This window comes from Suncus etruscus, chromosome 13, assembly GCF_024139225.1.
Source record: "Suncus etruscus isolate mSunEtr1 chromosome 13, mSunEtr1.pri.cur, whole genome shotgun sequence".
Lineage (NCBI taxonomy): Eukaryota > Metazoa > Chordata > Mammalia > Eulipotyphla > Soricidae > Suncus > Suncus etruscus.
In genome coordinates this window covers 19440505-19461292 of record NC_064860.1, presented here as the reverse complement: position 1 = coordinate 19461292, position 20788 = coordinate 19440505, and the positions used below count along the sequence as shown (strand labels likewise).

Below are 20788 nucleotides of genomic sequence, written 5' to 3'. Positions count from 1 at the left end.
TTGACCATAAGAAGGTAGAAAGATGAGGAAGCAGTCTTCTCTTCATACAATCCTGCTGACTTGGGATATTGGTCATGGGAGTGTTGCACTGGTGAAGGATTTTATATATATATATATATATATATATATATATATATATTTAATTATATATAATTTATATATATAATTTATATATATAAAATAAATATATATTTAAGTATATATAAAAATATATATAAATATATATATTAAAAATCAAATAAAAAGAAAAGGCCTCCCAATTCTTACCACAGGTTGTGTTCTTTACACTGACTGTATAGAAAGAGGAGGTACAGTAAATGCACCCTATATACACCTCAACCCAGGCCCTTTGCCTGGTCTGTATTGTTAATTGAGGGACAAAAAAAACCAATCCTGCTGTCATCTGGATTTTAGTTTTCTGGTCTTCTGAACTATGAAAAAAATGAAATATTATAATAAATTATACCACTTCTAATGTCTTACTAGCCCACTGCCTTAAACTCTCGGCCACAACCACTTAAAAGTCCTAATGTTTTAATTCATAATTTATTATGGCAGGTTGGAGAGATAGCTCAATAGGTTTAGTACATGCTTCACATGCAGGAGAACTAACGTTTGATTCAGTGCAACTCATAGTCTCCTAAACTGGGTGTGACTACCCTCTCCAAGAACAGAGTAATACTTGAACTCTATATACTGGCCATAAGACAAAAGCTGATCTTAGAGAAGTCAAGAATAAGTATTAATGCTATAAGAGCCCAAACCCATAAACGTGAGAGTTATAGACTTAGAAAAAGTATTCCCCATGACAGTTAATTTATATCACATTCACTTGTATGTAATATTTTTATACTTTATATTTTACATTAGAGATAAAGCATGGTGATAAAATACAAAGTGTTGCTGGCATTCTTTTACCAAGTGGATTTTTCTTTGGCTTATGAAGGATTTTCTAAAGAACAGATGTTAAGAAAACTAAAATTAAAGGATAGGAATCCTTTGGATTTGGATTATTCTAGATTTGTTTGAATTATAGTACCTGATGCAAATATAACAATAAAAAATAAATTAATTAAATTTTCTTTTTAGTATCTGATTCCCATAGAACCATAGTGAAACAAATCTTTTTGAATCTCAATTATCTCATTTCAAAATAGAAATAGACACTGCAAAATTTTATGAGAATTGAAAATAACAAAATGATTTCAAACCCCAAACATGGCACTAGTTAATAAAATAGCAATATTTGTTTCTTGTTTTGTTATTTTTGTTTTGTTTTGTTTTTTGTTTGTTTTTGAGCCACACCCGATGACCCTTGGGGGTCAACTCCTGGCCATGTACTCAGAAATCACTGCTGGCTAGGGGGACCATATGGGATGCTGGGGGATCAAACCACAGTCCACCCTAGGCTAGCATGGGCAAGGAAGATGCCTTACTACTTGTGCCACCACTCCAGCCCCATAAAATAGCAATATTTGAATTGTGTGTTAGCATTATGCTAGCAATGTTAATCATTATTCTATTTTCCAAAATAGAAATCTATTAATTATGCATAAAATAATGTCTTTTAAAGGCTCTAAGGCTAGTAATGATACTCTTTATAAGTCAATACTATTTATTGGAAAGAAACTTGTCACCTCAAACTTAACTTCTAAATCATAGAGTGCCATTGAGTTTTTCTTCTAGAAATTTGACTCAATGGTGGTACAACACATCACATTTTAGTGACTGTAGAGATGGTGTCAACATCCTGTTGAACATTCTGCTCAAATCCTCTTAACAGCTCTTCCTTTTAAGGACATGAAGAAGGAATCAATAATATTTGGTTTAGGAAGCCCTGTTAAGAGTCTGCTCCCTATGTTGTAAAACTCTATGAAACTCAATTGGCCCTTTTGGTTACTTTCACTAATCCAGTTTAAGAGCTTAAAGTCTTCCCAAGTGCCCTTAATTAATGGCTCATACGAATGCACAAGCACACTTGAACTATATCCAAAAGTTAACATCTATATATTGGGATTTTATTATGAGTTTCCTTCTGTGGATTCTCTTTTAAACAATACACATAGTTACAAAAACTTGTTGTTCACAATCTTCAAATAAAACTTCAGAGGTATGTCATTTGATTCCTATCCTTTAATTTTAGTTTTCTTAACATCTGTTCTTTAGAAAATCCTGCATAAGCCAAAGAAAAACCCACTTGGTAAAAGAATGCCAGCAACAATTATACAATTTATCTTATATTATTTAAATATCTATGAACTAACCAAAATAATATTTGAATGGGAACTTCTATTTTCTTTTTCATTTTTAAGCTTTTCTTTAAATTGCAATACAAGAGAGTCTGGAGAGATATTACAGTGGGTATGATACTTGGGTTGCATAAACCTGATTTTGGTTCAATTTCTAGTACCATATACAGTTGATCAAGAGTAGCAAGAATTCATCCCGAATATAGAAGCAGGAGTAGACAGATCCTGAGAACAACCATGTGTGTCCAAAAATGCAAAAAATAATTTTTGGATAATATAATATTGCCTATTGCTGGACTTTTGAGATGAGAATAAATGAAAGCTTTTATGCATCTAATATGTCTATTTGTTCAGCTTCATTAATTCTCCTAAAATATCATATTTATTAAAGTTCAGCACACAAAAAAACAGCAATTAGAATTCAATTTAGTGATACATATTTTAAATAACATATAAATGCTTTTAAATCCTGCAATTTTCCTTAATTCATAGGGAGTAAGAAAAACTTGGGAATTTTCCAAGCATGTATGTGAAGGATTAATCACAAATACCTGGATATCAGCTGGAGCTAATAGAGTGATTGCCTTGCATGTGACCTTATTTTTATTCAATTCCCAGTATCCTATATGGCCCCCACTGAGCCTGCAAGGAGTAATTTCTGAGTGCAGAGCCAGAAGTAACCCCTGAGTGCCAGCAGGTGTGGCCTAAAAACAAACAAGCAAATGAAACAAAATACCCCCAAATATCTGCATGGCATATAAGAAACAGGAGGATGCAATGGAAATGGTAAATTTCAAAGATAAATGAAATTGCCTTTATAATTATGATCTACCTATTGACACTAATTTTCCAAAGCTCTCTTCTTGAGAGCAAAATTCTGATGATCAACAGAGAATCACTGGTACATGTTTCTATCTTAAGTAAACTGACTAAGAGAAAATGTCAACTGAAATTCAGATCCTTGGTTATACTAGCTACATTTTTAATATGTTTAATGATCATATGTGCATACAGCCCCCCCAATGAACATTAAACATTGAATTTTATCCCATTTGATTGAAAGGCAATTGAGAGTAATAGCAAATCATCCATATATTTTCCTTGTGTATGTTATCAAGTGAAAAAGAACATTTTATGTTACATTATTAAATAATTCTAACTATATATTGGTGCTCAGAACAATTCATTTTTATCAAACACTTTTCAAAAGTACATTGCCAAAATGTATCCTCAAATTTCAATGTTTTCATAGACATTCTTATTCCTAATAAACTGTACAAAATAATACTGTACTATTTACAGAAATTAAACCACTCTTAAATTTATAAAAAACAATACATAGGGATATTTACATATGTATAAATATTCTCCTTGCCCTGTCATCTTTGATGAGTTTGCAATGAAAAATCCAAGATCAGATTTTTCTTGAAGAAAATACTGCCACAATACAAAACCTCTTTTGTCTCTTTCCTATTGTCACCAAAAATAAATAAATGATACAAATGGTTCTTTTACTGGTTTCAAAACTAGAGCCAGAAATTATGTGAAGTTGAGACTCTTGAATTATGCATGTGTTCTGATTGAATGGGATCATTATCTCTGGCCTTATAAGCTAATAAATACTGTCTAAAGCCTGGATACTGTTTTGATGTAATAGTGTCAGGAAAAAGAAAAAAACAACTGACTTCTTTTGCAAGCTTGGGCCCAAATTAGGGGGAACTCTCTGATTGAATTGTTTTATGTATGTGTGTGCATATAAACACATGCATGTGTCTGTGTGTGCTTAACCACAAAGAGAAAATATCTTCAGTGATTCTGTTATGCTTCTGCCAATCTTTCTACTGATACTTAAATTTAGATATACAATTAAGGAGTTGTAGAATAGTTCTGTTGTATGGTTCTTACTATTATTTTCCTCTCATTTCTCTATTTTTATATTTTCCTCTGATTCCTCTATTTTCATCTTCTATGCTTTATGTAAAAGTATTTCAAAAAATGCAGATTGAGGCTCAGTAAATGATTACACTATCTAATCGTTTGCAGTGAACAGTCAAATAATCTTAAATTATAGACCAGAGGGTTTTTTCCCCCAGATTGATTTCAATGAGTGAATTTGCTTCAGTTTAATATCGCCATAAACCAGGAGTGTAGAAAGCCTGAATTAAGGTTGTGCTCTTAAAAGCAATCACAAAAAGATGTGTATGTGTAGAAAGTTTAAAAGCAGAGAGATAAATATAGGTGACAGTTGGTTTCAGAGAAAGTGAAATTGGAGGTGGACTGTTGCAAAATACTTTTATAGGCTAATAGTTATAGAAATGTAGGATCTGCTAGGGAGGAAAGAAAAATATCATTATCTACTGCTGATTTGTTAAACAAAATACACACTGCCTTTTTCTTCTTTAGAATAGCACATTTAAAAAAAATGATGCAGAGTGTATTAGGAATATAAGAACAGCCAACAAAAAGACTCTTAGCAATTCAGTAGTTTGCAAAATTTTCACAAGAACCAAAAGTCTTTATTCTGAGACCGCTAGCTCAGTCTTACATAGAATGTATAGATTTTCCTGACTGCTTTTCTCAACATAAAACACAAGCTAATAAATTTGAAATTTAATTAATTTTTAATAGGAATTAAATTGTGTGAGGCATTTACCCAAATGGGCATGTTTAGTATTTCAATAATACTGTACTTAGCAAAACCGTCTTCTTTTTTTAAAACTGGAAAGCCTGCTTAGAGTACAGGTGGGGGTGGGGTGGGATGGAGGGAGATTTGGGACATTGGTGGTGGGAATGTTGCACTGGTGAAGGGGGTGTTCTTTACATGACTGAAACCTAATCACAATTATATCTGAAATCAAGATGTTTAAATAAAGACAAAAAGGAAGAAAAACTAAAAACAAAACAAAAAAATTTGATACAAAAAGCTACAGAAGACAGTGTTCTTTTCTTTTCTTTTTTTAAAAGTAAACACCCATTATTTGCCTTAACTTACTTCTGAGATTTATTAAAAAAATCGATTATTTTATATTTATTTATTTTGTTATATATAAATAAATATAACTTATATTTGCATAATATATATTTTAATTATAAATATACTTAAATTTACTTTATAAAAACCTGCAATTTTATGACATTTTTTCTAAACTGAGCTGAGAAAGAGTCATTTGAAAAATGAAGAAAACAAGTCTGAGTTTGGAACACAAACGTGGGCAAATGTTCGAGGCCAGTAAATGTCAGTATTCTGTTTGGGATGATTGTCTACCTTTGTCTTTTACAAATAGAAGGTGCCCTTTCCCCGAGGGGAGAATCAAACATTTCATACTGGACTCCTAGAAGACACAAACTGCCAAGTTTTCTCCAGTGATTTCCACCTGTCAGTGTTAGAGGTGTGGAACTGACTGAACTGAGCAGCTCAGGCTCTGGTCTCCCATCTCGTCTGCCATCGTGGCTGGCAAAGCATTCACAATGCCCTTAGTCCCCCATGAACTTGGGTCATTTTGCTTCCCCATGGACTTTCACTGTGACAGGCTGTACTCAAGACAGATATGTGGATTAAAGGCAAGGACTTTGGATACACCCAGCAGGAACTGAGGACTATTACCAGTGTTCCCAATGATCTGCTGTTAGTTTGCAGCAAAAGGTGAGACGTGCACCAGTGAGTGATAACAATACATTCTATAGGGTAAATATATAAAGATATATGTTTCAGGCGTTGGATTTAAAGGGTCGCACAGAACTCCAAAAGAGCATGAAGCAAAGGAAGTGCTAGCATGAGTTGTGGAAAGTCCTGACCCCTGCCAGATTGTTTTACTTTTCCTTTTTCTTTTTTGTTTTTGTTTTTGGGGCCATACCCTGTGATGCTCAGAGGTTACTCCTGGCTATGTGCTCAGAAATTGCTCCTGGCGTAGGGGACCATATGGGACGCTGGGGGATCGAACCGTGGTCTGTCCTAGGTTAGTGCATGCAAGGCAGCCATCCTACTGTTTGTGCTACCACTCTGAACTCTGTTTTTTCTTAATTGTAGGTGTATCATAAATGGAAACAAAAAAGAAAATAATAGGAACTTTGGAAAAAGACAAAAAAGGCTGTTGTTCTGCCTGATTTTGTCATTCAGATAATTTTTCAGCATTCTCTACTTTCCCTTCTAGTATGGAAAGCTGATGGACTAATGGTAAATTGAGATTCAATTTAATGTAGAATTTTCTGCCCTGAGACCCAGTACTCATGTTAGAGTTGTTCATGCTCAGTTAACATTACCATCCTCTGACATTCTTGGAAACACAGGTCTTTACAGGTTAGCCTACTCCTGCTTTCTCAAAGCAACACAAATATGAAAGCATGGGGACCAGTGGCCACACGATCCCAGGTGCACTTGTAGTGTTAAAAAAATGACAGAACTAACTATCCAAGCCAAAGGCAAATTAAGAATCAAGAGACCCAAACTTCAATAATTTAAACTTAAAATGGCCTTATTGTACAGGCAAGCTGTGGAGACAGGGCGTGGTGGAAGAGGATGCACTTGAAGAACATTGGTGAAGGGAGAGGATCCTGGTAGGATTAGCTCTGATTCATTGTATGTCTGAAACCCACCTATTTTGAAGGACTCTGTAAATCACAATGGTTTCAATAATATATATATATAAAGAAAGCAATTCTGATAAGGAAAATACATTCGTACTAAAAGGTGTATGCTTGTGCTCCAATATTGAGTTTTGGGAGGCAAAGATAAATAGAAAGACATCCCAATCTCTGGAATGGGTCTATCCCATACTTCTGGAGGTGCTCAGTGGCCCATTCTCACTGATACTGACACTCTTTTCTTTGGGTTCTCTAATAAGTGTACTCCATTTTCTGCCCCTTTCAGAACCTGTGTCTATATTTATTTCTTGTTCCTTTCACTTCAGTACCCAAATTAGCATAGATTTTAGAGGTGCGCCTTCCTTCTATAACCAGGAAGCATTTACTAGCAAATAAGAACTTTAGTCAAAATTTAAAGAAGAAAACATTTTTTTTTGCCTGCAGCCTCTAACCAGTAGTCTAAGTGCTGTTGATGATAGTTAATATGGTATCAAAGGGGAATCAATTAAACTAAATGTTGGATAAACATATACTAGACAGGTAACCTGTAAAAGGGAAAACAGATGAAAAACCAATGCAAGAGTGTCTATAATCTAAGTAACAACCTGAATTACAAAACAGTGCCTATAATTTATACCTTTTAGTGGAACCATATATGTATCTGTTTGTAATCAGTTTAAAGGAATGTAAATAAATGCAACAGGCACATTTGTATAAAGTTAATGTCTGAGGAATATCATTATAGTTTTGCTTTAGATTGACCTTTTTTGTTTACCTATATTGGACATTTCATAACAGTAAAGAATTGCTTTTGTATTACTATAAATTATGAATAACTTTTCAAAGTTAGAAACTGTATCCATTCTTTTATCAAACATGTTTAATTTAAGCCCATGAGCATATATTTCACATTTCTGTGAGTGAAAATTTCTGTATGTAAGAAAATACCCGGGTTCAATTTGCAGCATCCCATATGGTCCCCTCAGCCTGTAAGGAGCAATTTCTGAGGGCAGAGTCAGGAGTAACCCCTGAATGCTGCCGGGTGTGACCCCAAAACCAAATAAATAAATAGAGCCTTGCGTTCTTTAAATAAAAAATTATATTAGTATTAATTTAAGGGTACAAGTAATTCCCTTCTGGGTGGGGGGAAATCCAATCCTAGTCTCATTTTTAAATATGCATTATATTATTGCAAATTTAAATTGCATTTCAAGCATTGTTTTATATGCAAATGAGAAAAATATACTAGAAATTGGGAATGTTCTTTTGTTTTGTTTTGTTTTGGGGACATGCCCAATGATGCTCAAGGGTTACTCCAGGCTATGCGCTCAGAAATCGCTCCTGGCTAGCTCTCCCGCCTAGTGTTCCCCACATACCAGTTTGCTGAACCCAGAACCATCTTCTCCCGGCTGTGTATATATAGGAAGGTGCTAAACACTAGTGCAGGGGACTGAGACAACCCCCCCCCCCACGCCAGACAGGTCTTCAGGGCAAGGCCTGGTAGCTGTGTCTCTGGGGGGATGGGAGGTGGGAGAGAGACTCCTCCCCTATGCATACACAACCGGGTTTAACAGACTCCACATGCCAGAACTTCACCATTCCTCTTTCAACTGGCCAAAGATCTCAGGCAAGGCCTGGAAGTTGAGTCTCTGGGGGATAAGGGAGGGAAATCGTACCCTTCCATGGCCATAAACAGGGCTATGCAGTGGAGCCCCTTGCAAGGGTGTCTTTTCTTGATAGTCCTCATTATCAAAAGCATGTAGGTGCTAATGCACCCGCGCAACAAATATACTTTTTAACCATTATCCAACAATGCTCCTAGTTTTAGATTATTCCTAGGAAAGAAAATGGAATGCCCAAGATTTGGAGGATAACACTCGAATAGATCTCTAAAGTCAGTCTATATGTGGGTATGATTTTCTTTTTCTTTCTTTTTTTTTTTTTTTTTTTGGTTTTTCGGGCCACACCCGTTCGATGCTCAGGGGTTATTCCTGGCTAAGCACTCAGAAATTGCCCCTGGCTTGGGGGGACCATATGGGACGCCGGGGGATCGAACCATGGTCCTTTCCTTGGCTAGCGCTTGCAAGGCAAACACCTTGCCTCTAGCGCCACCTCGCCGGCCCCTTGATTTTCTATACAATGGAATTCTCTCTAACTGCCAAACCTAAACCATATTAAACAATCCATCTATCAGGGGTCTCAGACTCGCAGCCTTCATACAACATTTTGTGGCCCTGCCCTAGAGGAATCTTTTATGTTTTGTTTTGTTTTAGTTGTTTGGGTCACATCCCCCAATGTTCAAGACTTACTACTGACTTTGCACTCAAGGATCACCCCAACTTTGCCTCCTGCGGCCCTCAGGTAAATTGAGTTTGAGACCCCTGAATTCTATATAGTGTATATAGCTCCTCTTATATATTACCCCTCCCCACACCAGAATCCCTTCTACCCCTTATCCCCCAATCCTGATCTGTTGTTATCCCTCCTTATTTAACCCTCTTTACCCTCAGTTCTTAACTCAATAGGCACCAAGTCCAACCTCCTGCCCCAACAAACCACCACCCAGCCTCTCAATGAAAAGACACTCATCCAGTTCCCCATTTTGTTCCTCGACAAGAAACTACAACCAACATGCCTGCTGACTCATGCTATATGGCCCCTCTCACCCGCCTCAAATTGTGGTCTATGCGTGATGCCGGATTCAGCTTCAGATAAAAACCCAGCTCAAGGACACTACATGATTCGTAATGCCGCAAATTGTGTCTCAAACTCAGGACCAAGGTCTATGATAGAAAAAGTGCCTTAGATTTCAACCCCCACAAGAATAACTCAGAAGACCTGGTTGGGGGGGCCTATATTGGCCTTGCATGTTTAATACCTTTATAATAATGCATCTTAAGATGTGTATTCCTAAATATAAAGGTAGCCTCCGCCATCATTTGTTTTCTTCAATTACCTTTTTGTTAACTCAGTTTTATTTATTTGTTCTAATATTTATATATATATATATATACATACATACATACATACATACATATTTTCTTTATCCTCACCAGTTTCAGTGCTGCTTGGTACAAAAACCAAGAGACTTGCCTGAGATAAGGGCTCAGTACAGGGCTAGAGTGCAGACTTTGGAGCTTGTCATCCTTGCCCAGAATAGCACTAGCAATACAATATGACACCATATGCTTTTTTTGTGGGCACAGTAAAAAAGGAAAAATTATAGATGCAGAAACAAAATCTTATCTTCTAGGGATAAGATCTCATACTTTTCATAGCACAAGGGTCCCTCCCACCCTGAACATGTGTCATGTGGATACAACTCAGTCTCCATGAGATTGGACAGAGTTAGTTCAACCCCTAACTCCAGATCTGAGACATAGAACTGATACAGCTCCATGCAACAACACCAGGAACCAAACTCTACTGGGAAATTTCTAACACCACTCTGGCACCAACTGATATGACAACTTGACAATGAGGAAACAACAACCTGATCTAAGACCAGGTTGTCCTATCACATCACCTAACAGTAAGAGAAAATCAGAAGATGTATCGTCCTCTGATCTGTGCAAAAACCAAAAGTGCTAACTATAGAAAACTGACTTTGACAGCCATGATGGGGCAGAACTTACCTTGGGACCATAAGGAAAACCCTACCCTAAGCTGTAGCTAGGATTCAGGCAAAAATCAAGATCTCTAATTACAAAGTCTCTGTTGACTTTGACAACAGAGACTAAGCAGAACTTTTGAAACCATAATATCCTAGGCTTCGGCTTAGGATCTGAGCAAAAACAAAACACTTATTACAGAAGACTGAACACAACAACAATGATGGAACAGAACTTCTAGAATCATGAAGACTCTATTCAAGACCTTATCCTATGACCTGTGCAAATAGCAAGATCTCTAGCAACAGTGGCCTAATTTTATCATCCACAACCAAGAGGAAAGTTTACTGGCACCACAAAAAAGCCCTTGGATGTGGTAATGAGCATGTATGGAACCAGTAGTTGTTCCCATGACAGTATGCTTCAAGGGTGGAGAAACTCTGAATCTCTTATGCCAAGGGAATTCCCTTTCTTCCCCAATACTTACTGTGCCTATGCAAAAACAAAAAAAAGTGAAAAAGTTGGGGGAGACCAAACCCTGCCACACCAGCACTCCTTCTTTTTGTTTTGTTTTGTTTTGTTTTGTTTGTTTTTCTTTTTCTCCTCTTTTTTTCCCCACTTTTTTGTTTCTTTTTCATCTCAGTGGTTATTAGTTGGTGATTTGTTGTTGTTGTTGTTGCTGGGTGCATTTTTTCTTTTTTTTCTTTTTTTTTTTGTTGTAGTTGCTACCAATTTTTTTCTTTTATTTTTATTTTTATCTCCAACAGAATCACATAACTTGAATCATTCAGCCTCATAAATCGAGGAGAGAAAGGATGGTACCAGGACAAGTCATATGAATATGTAGTGGAAATAAAAAAAATGATCAGACTTGAATACCAAACCCAAAGTCAATGACAACAGAATTGATACCCAATCTACTATAAGCTCTAAAGTGGGGACCAGTTACACTAATATTCTGGGGGGTAAAGGCGGGAGACAAGGGATGCATGCAAGGAACAGGGGTGGAGGGATGACAACACTGATGGTAGGAATGCCCCACATTCATTGTACTATGTACTTTAAATATTATTTTGAAAGATTAGTAATTCACTTTGGTCACAATAAAAAAAAAAATAGTTCCTGGCTTGGGGCACCATATGAAACGCCAGTCCTAGGCGAGCGCAGGCAAGGCAGATGTCTTACATCTTGTGCCACTGCTTCAGCCCCTGGGATGTTCTTTGAAATATTAAATCTTCAAATGTTAATTCATATGACATATGAATATTACATAACATTTAAATTCTTTAGATAAATTGATGTTGATATCTTGTGTATTAGAAGCTGATTAATGCTTATCAATAATTATAAAGACAAAAAGTTTAAGGCCAATACAGCATGATATTTATTACATTCCAAATACTGTTTAAATTATTGACATGAGTTAGCTTCTTTAAATCTCAAAGCAAGCAAAAAGTTTATCATGATCTTTACTATTTTTATAGTGAAAGACAGACATTTCCCTATAAGGAGATAAGTTATTGCCATCTCCATTTATTTTCAACAAGAAAAAATGACAATCTAGTCAGAGCATACATATTTCCAAAATGCTTATTTAACCCAAAGTTTTCATCAAAGTCAGGTAGTCTAAAGTTTTGTTTTATCTCCACTCACAGTGGCATCATAATTAAATAAAAGTTGTGTGAAAACCCTAAGATCTGAAATAAGTGATTCTGTAGGATAAGAGTTTTTAAGAGCAGTAAAAACACATGTAAGTGGTTGACCCAGGATTGTAAGGAAGCTGTCTGAAGGCATTTGCAATGCAGCTAACCCCCACCTTCCAAGTCCTCAAATTAATCATCTATCCTTTATTCTGTGCTGTAATTCCAAGAGCGGTCACTAGATGTCACACATAAAGTCTAAGTATGGCAATTAGGGTGCTCCTTTACTCTATGGTCTGTTTTCAAAAGCAAAGAACTTTCTACCTTCCTTCTTAGACTTATGGCCAAATGACACTACAAGGTAGAATGTTATGTCTAATAACAAACAATCCAATACTTGAATTGGGAAGTAACAGAACACTTAAAAAACCAGCCCTGAATACACTGTAGGTTGGCCTCTGTACTCAGAAATGTGTCATTGGTTGTTGAAGAGCTACTTTATAGATTTGACTCACAGAGTTTTAATTACCTCACCATTGGCATGCAGGTAGTATGACCGCATCTAGTAATAACCAAAAGGATCATGAAGGATTTCAGTGTGCCCAGGATTTACCATACACTTGCTCTTCCTTTAACTCATGGGTTTAATGGAAGAGCCAGAGAAAGTTGAAGAGAACTAGTTGATAACCTAATTTCCTGTAGGACAACAGTAACTACCCCCAAAATGAACAAGCTAAGACTGTCTGAGGCTCAAGTAGATGTTGGCAGGTGGCTGACATGAAGACCATTGAATGGTAACCTTGGGAGGTCCCTTTGTTTCATTTCAATTAAACAAGTCTATCACTTGCTAAACAATTCATGCATATAAAGCAGATGGAAAACACCTCAAAATGTACAGTGTTGACTCTGAGGGATACTGAGTATCCTAGAATATGAATCAGGATGAAATCCAAACAGCTACTTTGTGATTAATGACTATGATGTTATAGAATTGATCCCCATTTCCCTTGTAGACCTAAATAGACATTGGAAAAGCCAGATATACATTCTTTCCTGTTCAATTTTCTACACTACCAGAAAAGGATAATTATAAGGATAATATTTAAAAAATTATTTAAAGACCCATGATTTACAAGATTATTGATAATTGAGTTTTAGGCATATAATGTTCTAACACAAATACCAACATCAGTGTCAACTTCCTCCTTCCACCAGAGTTTTCATGTTCCTTCTCTCTCACCTGCATCCAACCAGCCACATTGGCAGGTCCATTATACAGTTTGCGATTGTAGTTTGGATCCATGTTCTCAATGTTCTTGGGTCTGTGCTTTGGACATGTAACTATACCACTCTCTCACATCAACAGTATACCAGAAGCCCCTGATCCCTTTCTTGTTATTATTCCTTTGCCTCTATATTTCTTTCCTTCTTTATCTTTCTCCTCCTTTACTCTGGAGTCATGTTAATTAAAACATTGCACTCCCTTTCAGATTTTCTATATGCCACTGATAATGAGACCAATCCATTTTTCCTTTTGGCTTACTTTACTCAACACGATATCTACCAGTTTTAATCTAGGTTGCAGCACATGCATTATCTCATTGTTCCTTGCAGCTGCATAGTATTATGATTTGTATATATACCAAAAAACACAACATTTATGAGACTAAACTTTCAAAGTAGTCAATAGCATGGTCTTATTGTAGGACTGAGAGTATTATGTGGTGCTTGCCTTTAGTGCTGTAGTGCTCACTGGATATTTCATTTCATATTTCTTCTTGTATTGTTGTGGTACTTCAATTCCTTTTTTTCCTGTCCTCTCTCAAACCGAGGTTGAGAGCCTCTAGAAGGACTACACCCATTTTCGGCTTATCTGATTTTTACCCCACTTTTTTGTTGTTCTTTTCTTTAAACAAAACCATATAACAAGAACTATCTAGTTCTGCCTCTGAAATAGAGGGGGAAATAAAGAAGGATACCAGGACCAACCAGATATATGATCAATAAGTAGTAAACTGGACACAGAGGGAACCACCTGTTCTAGCAGTCCAGGGGGTGAGGGTGGGGGCTATGGGAGGCAGGATGGGAACGGGGGCTGGGAAGGAGGACAAACCTGGTGATGGAAATTAATGTTAATACCTAAAATATTATTGTGAATGTTATGTAAACCAATATGGTCAAAATAAAAATTATATATTATATAAATTATATATTATATATTAAAAATTATTACTTAAACTTTATCCCTTGTTTGACATTATTATTATTTAACATATGTTTTAAGAAACTTCTAGCAATAGCCCAGTAAAACACAAAATAATTCAAAATCAAACTCTGAGAATGATGCTGCCTTATATCATTGTCCTACTATATCTATCCTCCATAATAAACACACCCTTCAACTTCCACATAAACACATCACAAATCTTTCACCAATCACCCAAATCATTTTCAGCACTTGGCCAAGTGGCGTTGCTGACATTTATTTGGGAAAAGATGTGGGCTTCATGGTTGATATAAGATACTAAATGTTAAAACTTATCACCCATAATGAAAATAAAGTCTTGAAAAAAATGCAGCTGAGAGTTCACAGGGACATAAATTAATATTTCTTTTATTCATAACTAGTTAACTATTTCAATCCCTATAGGTACAGTTTCTAAATGTTTCAGTCTCTTCACAATACCAGCCAATGCCCCAGAGTTGTCAGACTTCTTCAAGGAGCAGGAAGAGGAAGAAGAGAAACTGTGCTTTTAAATTGGAAATTGAGTTTCTCTTAACCTAAAGCCCTGGCATAAATTTCAATGTGACTTCCTGGCAGCCATGAAGATAACTCATTTTCTTTCTCTTTGCCTGTCACACTCCATATACAAAATACTGTTGACCAATGCACAGCTTAAGCAGATCAATAATTAATTAAGAATTATTCTGACCAACTCCCAATTGCTACAGGACATGAATCTGAAACTCAGTGATTTTCACTGATCTCCTATTCAACACTCACAGCATCCAGTTTAACCCTCTATTCTCTTATTTCTTTTTTATAATCCTTCCTCATTTCCTCTCATGTGCATATCTTTGGACAACTCATAACTCATTCCCAAAAAGAATAAACTTCCCCCAATCTTGCATTGTGAAAAAATTCGTTAAAAATTTCAGTTTGAGTGAGCTTTCTTGTAAGTTTGCCAGTTTCCCTTTCATTTCTCAGATTTAGGGTTGGGAGTGGTCAAAAACAATCATCTGGGGGTTAATGATGAGTGCCTTGCAAGCAACCTTGAACACAGTGGCCCTTTGCTTCAGCTGGCGATACTATGATTATAGTTCAAACTCTACTCACCATATTTCTCAGTATTCTTTTTTGTTTGTTTTTGGGCCACACTCGGTGATGCTCAGGGGTTACTCCTGGCTATGCACTCAAGAGTATTTCCTGGCTTGGGGGACCATATGGGACACCGGGGGATCGAACCGCAGTCCGTCTTAGGCTAGCGCTGGCAAGGCAGATACCTTACCTCTAGCGGCACCGTGCCGTCCCCTTTCTCAGTATTCTTTTATAAAATCACTTCTTTTGCTAATTTAACGACTATCTACATTTTGTGCACAGCACATTTAATCATTTTAGGGAGTCATTATTATACTCTCTGTTTTAACTATGGAAATTGAGTGCTAAAACGTTAAGTAATACCACCAAGGCATACTGAGTTGGAATCAAACTCAACTTCATCTGATTTCAACTTCTATATAGTAATTTACAGAATTTTCTGTTTTGCTTTATTTGTATTCTATAATTAAATAATTCTTCTTAGGGCTCTATAAAGGCAAATATTCTGATTTCCTTAACTATATATCCATCTTTTATAGCAAATAGAACATAATTGAACATAGTAGAATCAGAAAAATACTGCATTGAAAGCTTGAAATATGCTTAGAGATTGTACAGTGGGTAGGGCACTTATCTTGCACATGGTTGACCCAGGTTTGATCTCTGGCACCACATTATGCTTCCCTTAGCATTGTCATTAATGAACCCAGAACACAGTTCTAGGTAAGACATAAGCACTGTTGGGTATCCAGAAAAAACACACATATATACATAAATAAAAGAAAAAAAAAGTAACGTATAAGGAATATATAAACCTTTACACTTATGTATGGTTTCAGACTTCATTATCACTTGTACATAAAAATGTATTCTCCCCTTTATATTTCTCTTTCCTTTCTCTCTCTCTTTTCCTCTCTTCCATACTCTTCTACCCTCTACACTTTTAGAAACTGCATGCATTTGACACTTGAAATGACTGGCATGGAGAGGACTAGAGCTCCTGTATTTTTATGTCTTTGATACCATTTGGCCAACTTCATTGAAACTATTTTATCTATTTTTGCTAATCTTTAGAGTCAAGGCAATAGAGGAGAGAGATAATATATTTTTGTCTCTTTGTCTAATTTAGAAATTGTGAAGATCTGGGAAAGAAAAGAAATAATCTACAGTTCATTATTTTCCTATGGGTAGAAGGTAAAAACATAAGGCAAGGAAATAAGTTTGATTTAAAGGACAGCAGAAGCCACATGGAACAGGAATGTTTATCTGTCTATTTAAAAGAACATTCTAAATTCAAGACCTTGGGAGCATCTTTTCAAGTTTAAGCATCTAGTTACGTTTTTATGGAGAGCCTTGGGTTGCAGTAGTTCACAGTATACTTTCCCAATTACAAAGAAGTCTCACCTGCACATTAAAGTAGGGCTTCTATACAACTCTTGGATTCAATTCAGTTCAATTAAATAAGTATTATTGAGAGTTATTGTTGTGCCAGACTACTACATTGTGTCTATTGCTTAGCTCAATAATCTGTGACTCCTGGACAGAAATAAAACAGCCTTTTCCCAAGATCCCATAGATCAGAAAGTCACACTGATTTTGACTGGATTGGATCTCTCAATCAAATCTAAGGCATTTGATCTTGGTGCTTTGAGGAAGTGTGAAGTAGAAATCAGTGATAGGGAAGCAAAGGAACTGTTAGGGCTTCTATGAGGGACAACAATAGTCACTTCCTTTTCTAGGTCCCTGAGAAAGTCTTAGCTTGTTAGCACGTTTGGTTTTTACACAAAACCATAATGCACCCTGGTGCAGCCATAAACTAGACCTGAAAATCAACTCAAACAATCCAATTGTTAGTATGGTATCATGCCAAAACTCACTTGATTAGTAACATAATAAATATAGAATTTAGATGACCAAGTTCCCAGTGATAGAGATTCTACCTATTAAAACAAAAGATGGATTAGGTTAGTTCTCCTGGATAAACATGAAGAAATAGAAATTTGTAGTCAACCTACCCAGGTCCCATTCCCAGCATGAAATATAGTCACCCAAATACCTCCTGGAGTCACATCTGCATGCAAAGCCAAGAGTCAGCCCAGCCATGTGTGATCTGTATCCCCTGTCCCACCCAAAAAAATAAGCAGAGATGTTTAATTGTTTGTGTATTTCATATAATTAAAAAGGCATTTTAGGGGCCAGGTAGGGCAATTGCCTTGCATGCAGGAGTCATTCCTAAATGCAGAGCCAGATAGGCCTTTAGCATTTTGGGGTGTGTCCTAAACACCCCCACCCCCGCCAAAATAAAAAGACATTTCAGGAAAAAAAATAACTGAATAAAAGGCATTTCAAAAAAATCTTCGGTGCAGTCCCCTTAGAGAGGTCTGTAAATATTAAACTAAAAATAGACACAAAACTGGTTAATCACTTCTCAGTATAAGGATTGCTGTCATGCTATAAACTCTACTTCAGCTCAGAATGTTGCAGATTTGTATAAACAAAATAACAATATAAAATCATTTTTGTCAAGTCTTTTAATCCAGTGGTGCATAATTGCTACAGAAAGTGAAATTACTTCTCGTTCCTTTTCTCCTTTCAACCAAAAGAAAATAACCCATTCAGTCTTATGCAAGCTGGCCACAAATGATGCTTGTCCAAGTGTCCTGAGACCCTCTGACTTTCTTGTATTAACCATTATTCATTAACAATTCTGAACCAAAATAACAAATAATATGCATGAAGGTGTTGCCGTTGTGACTGCTAGTTTGCCTGCATGGCATATGCCTGGAGTCTCAGATGAGAAGTGATTGCACAAAACTGTGATTGTGGAATGACTTAGCAGAATTCGTGATGATGCCCTAATGGCCCCCCACTGAGTAGAACAAGAGTAATTGTCAGTGGAGGGAGCACATCTGTAAGAAGGCATCTTCTACAAACCAAGTATTCTTGTGGAAAGGAGAAGTGAGAGATGGCAGTGCAAGGAGCAAGCATTAGGAACGCAGATGGAATAGAGTAGCAATGCTTTCCAGGGCGAAAAGGGGCCCAGACCGATGCTGCACCAGCTAGCAGGAAAGTGTGTGCTTTGGAAAACAATCCAAATAATGATCAAAAAACCAAGTGCTGGCTGCTTAAGCTCCCCCCTCCCTTTTCTTCTGGCAACCTTGAAACCTAATAAAGAGGAGAGGCAGTGAAATGTTAGAGATGAAATTAAAGAAGCCAATAGGGCGGGAAGCTTGCCTAATTGTATATTCTCCAGGAGTTTGTTCAAAGGTTGGGTAATTTTTCAACAGGAGGCCTTTCAATGTTGTATTTTGCATCCAATGGCTTCCTTTGTTCCTGGCTTACCCTGGGTGATCTAAAAGGAAACACAGTGTTTTAAAATCATACTTTTAAAACCAAGAAAGAGCTATGGAATTTACATGCATTAGAAACATCAATGTCATAGCACACAATTGAAGGATACTCCTGGCTCTGTTTACTGCTGCAGAAAGCATCCCTTATTTGATCAAAAATGAGTGAGGGCAAGTTCGTTAATTAATGCTGCAAAATGCTAATTCCCTCCACCTTTTATCCTGGGTCTAAATTATGATTTTATCTAATTTCTGAGGAACTGAAGTGCTCACACCAGTGGAGTCTGTCATTATTAAAATATAAATCAATGCCTTAAAGACTATTGGCCTATGAGAAAGACTGTAAAAACATTTCATGCCCTCCACAAACAGCTCGTGCTTCCCATCCAGTGTTATTTGTTTGCTTTCCTCACAATAGAGGAGCTTGTATCTGTTTCAGTAAATCAATCACTTCCGAAGATGCTTCTAAGTAACATAGAATTTTAAACTTTAAGCTTTGACATCAGAGTTGCTAGCATTAAGTTAAAATAAACAATTTTTGGCAAATATCTTCCCATCCCTGTACACTTATCAAAACTGCAGGCACAATCAGCTGATCAAGATGAGATCAAACACCACTGGATGAGTTTGGGGGTGGAGAGTCCTGTGAAGATATTTTGGCATCACAGTAAGTTTTGTGAAACATTACAAGTACACTCTGTAGGCAAAACTGAACAGAATTACCTCCTGTCTTGCTTGTTCTCAGGGTTTTAAACATTCCACAGCCATGGTCAATCAGATGGATCATTAATTAGGAGGACAATAATAATGTCTAGAGAGATTCCAGCAAGATATTGCAATGGAGCAAAGTGCAGAGAAGGAAACAGACTTGGGTATGAGTCATTGAAGGAAGCAATGAGTTTGAGGAGATGAATGAGGGTCCAGCAGATTGATTCTAAGCCAATAAAAGCTCCACTCAAGTCATGATAAGTAGTTGCCTTCCAAACTAAGCCCCAATCTCAGCTAATGTAATAGAGATCTCATCGAAAGGCAAGAACTTTCTTGACCTTAAGTCTTCTTACCCCACAGAATATTAGGTATCAACAGCATGACTTTAAAATTCCTTGCATCTTAACTGATATCCTCTCAAAAGTCTCCACATTGTTTTGCATTACTAATGGCTCCTGTGGTTCTCTCTATGGATACCATTAGAGATAATTCAATATCCATGTCCCAAATTTCAAAGGTAACCCTTCTATGCTATGTTAAAAGCAGCAGCAATAATGACTTTTGTTATGTCCTGCAGATTTTGATAACTTATTTATTAATTATCCCTGGGCCCTAGTGGAGGAAAAACAAACCATTGGTGATGGGATTGGGGCAGGAGTATAGAATGTCTAAAACCAAAATATGAGTTTCCTTTCACATCATGGTACCTTAATATCAATATATTTTAAATCACAGCAAGAATAATCTTTTGTCATCTTGAATAACGTTGCTATTGTGAGCATAGTTTTGGTCAAGACATCAAAGAATACAAGACAGATGTTTTTTCTCTGGCTGATCAGAACTTTAAAAGCATGCTATTGCTTTCAAAACTAAAATTTGAGGGCTGAAGCACATATTCTTCATGTTTAATGACTGAGCTTGATCCTTCGTAACATGTTCCTTGAAACATCTCCAGGAATAACCTCCTACAAAACACTGTCAGGAGTGAGCCTCCAAATCAAAACAAATAAGAAAAAACCTACAAACTCAAACCTCTCTGTGCTCAATCTTAGTGAGTCTCATACTACATAAAACTTAATAATTTTTTGCTTCATTAGAAGAAAAATGCTCGATGAAAACAGTTCACATGTTTGACTTTGCAGCAGTGTCAGTAACAAAGTAATACTTTCTGAAAGAACAAAATCACACAATATGAAGCAGCATGAATACTACTAGAGGAGAGCTTGCTGAGTGTATTCAGTCAGAAGGAAAGGAATAGATACATAATAATTTCTCTGGGACCTAAAGATATATGAAGGAACATCAAGAATCCAACAGCAACATAATGAGAGGA

At 36.5% G+C, this 20788-nt stretch overlaps 1 non-coding gene across 1 annotated transcript; it reads left to right on the top strand.

The window, feature by feature from the left end:
- Positions 1 to 250: 250 nt before the first annotated feature.
- Positions 251 to 383, top strand: LOC126026985 (small nucleolar RNA SNORA51). Its single transcript, XR_007502165.1, has one exon. It is a non-coding gene; the product is annotated as a small nucleolar RNA SNORA51 (small nucleolar RNA).
- Positions 384 to 20788: the final 20405 nt, after the last annotated feature.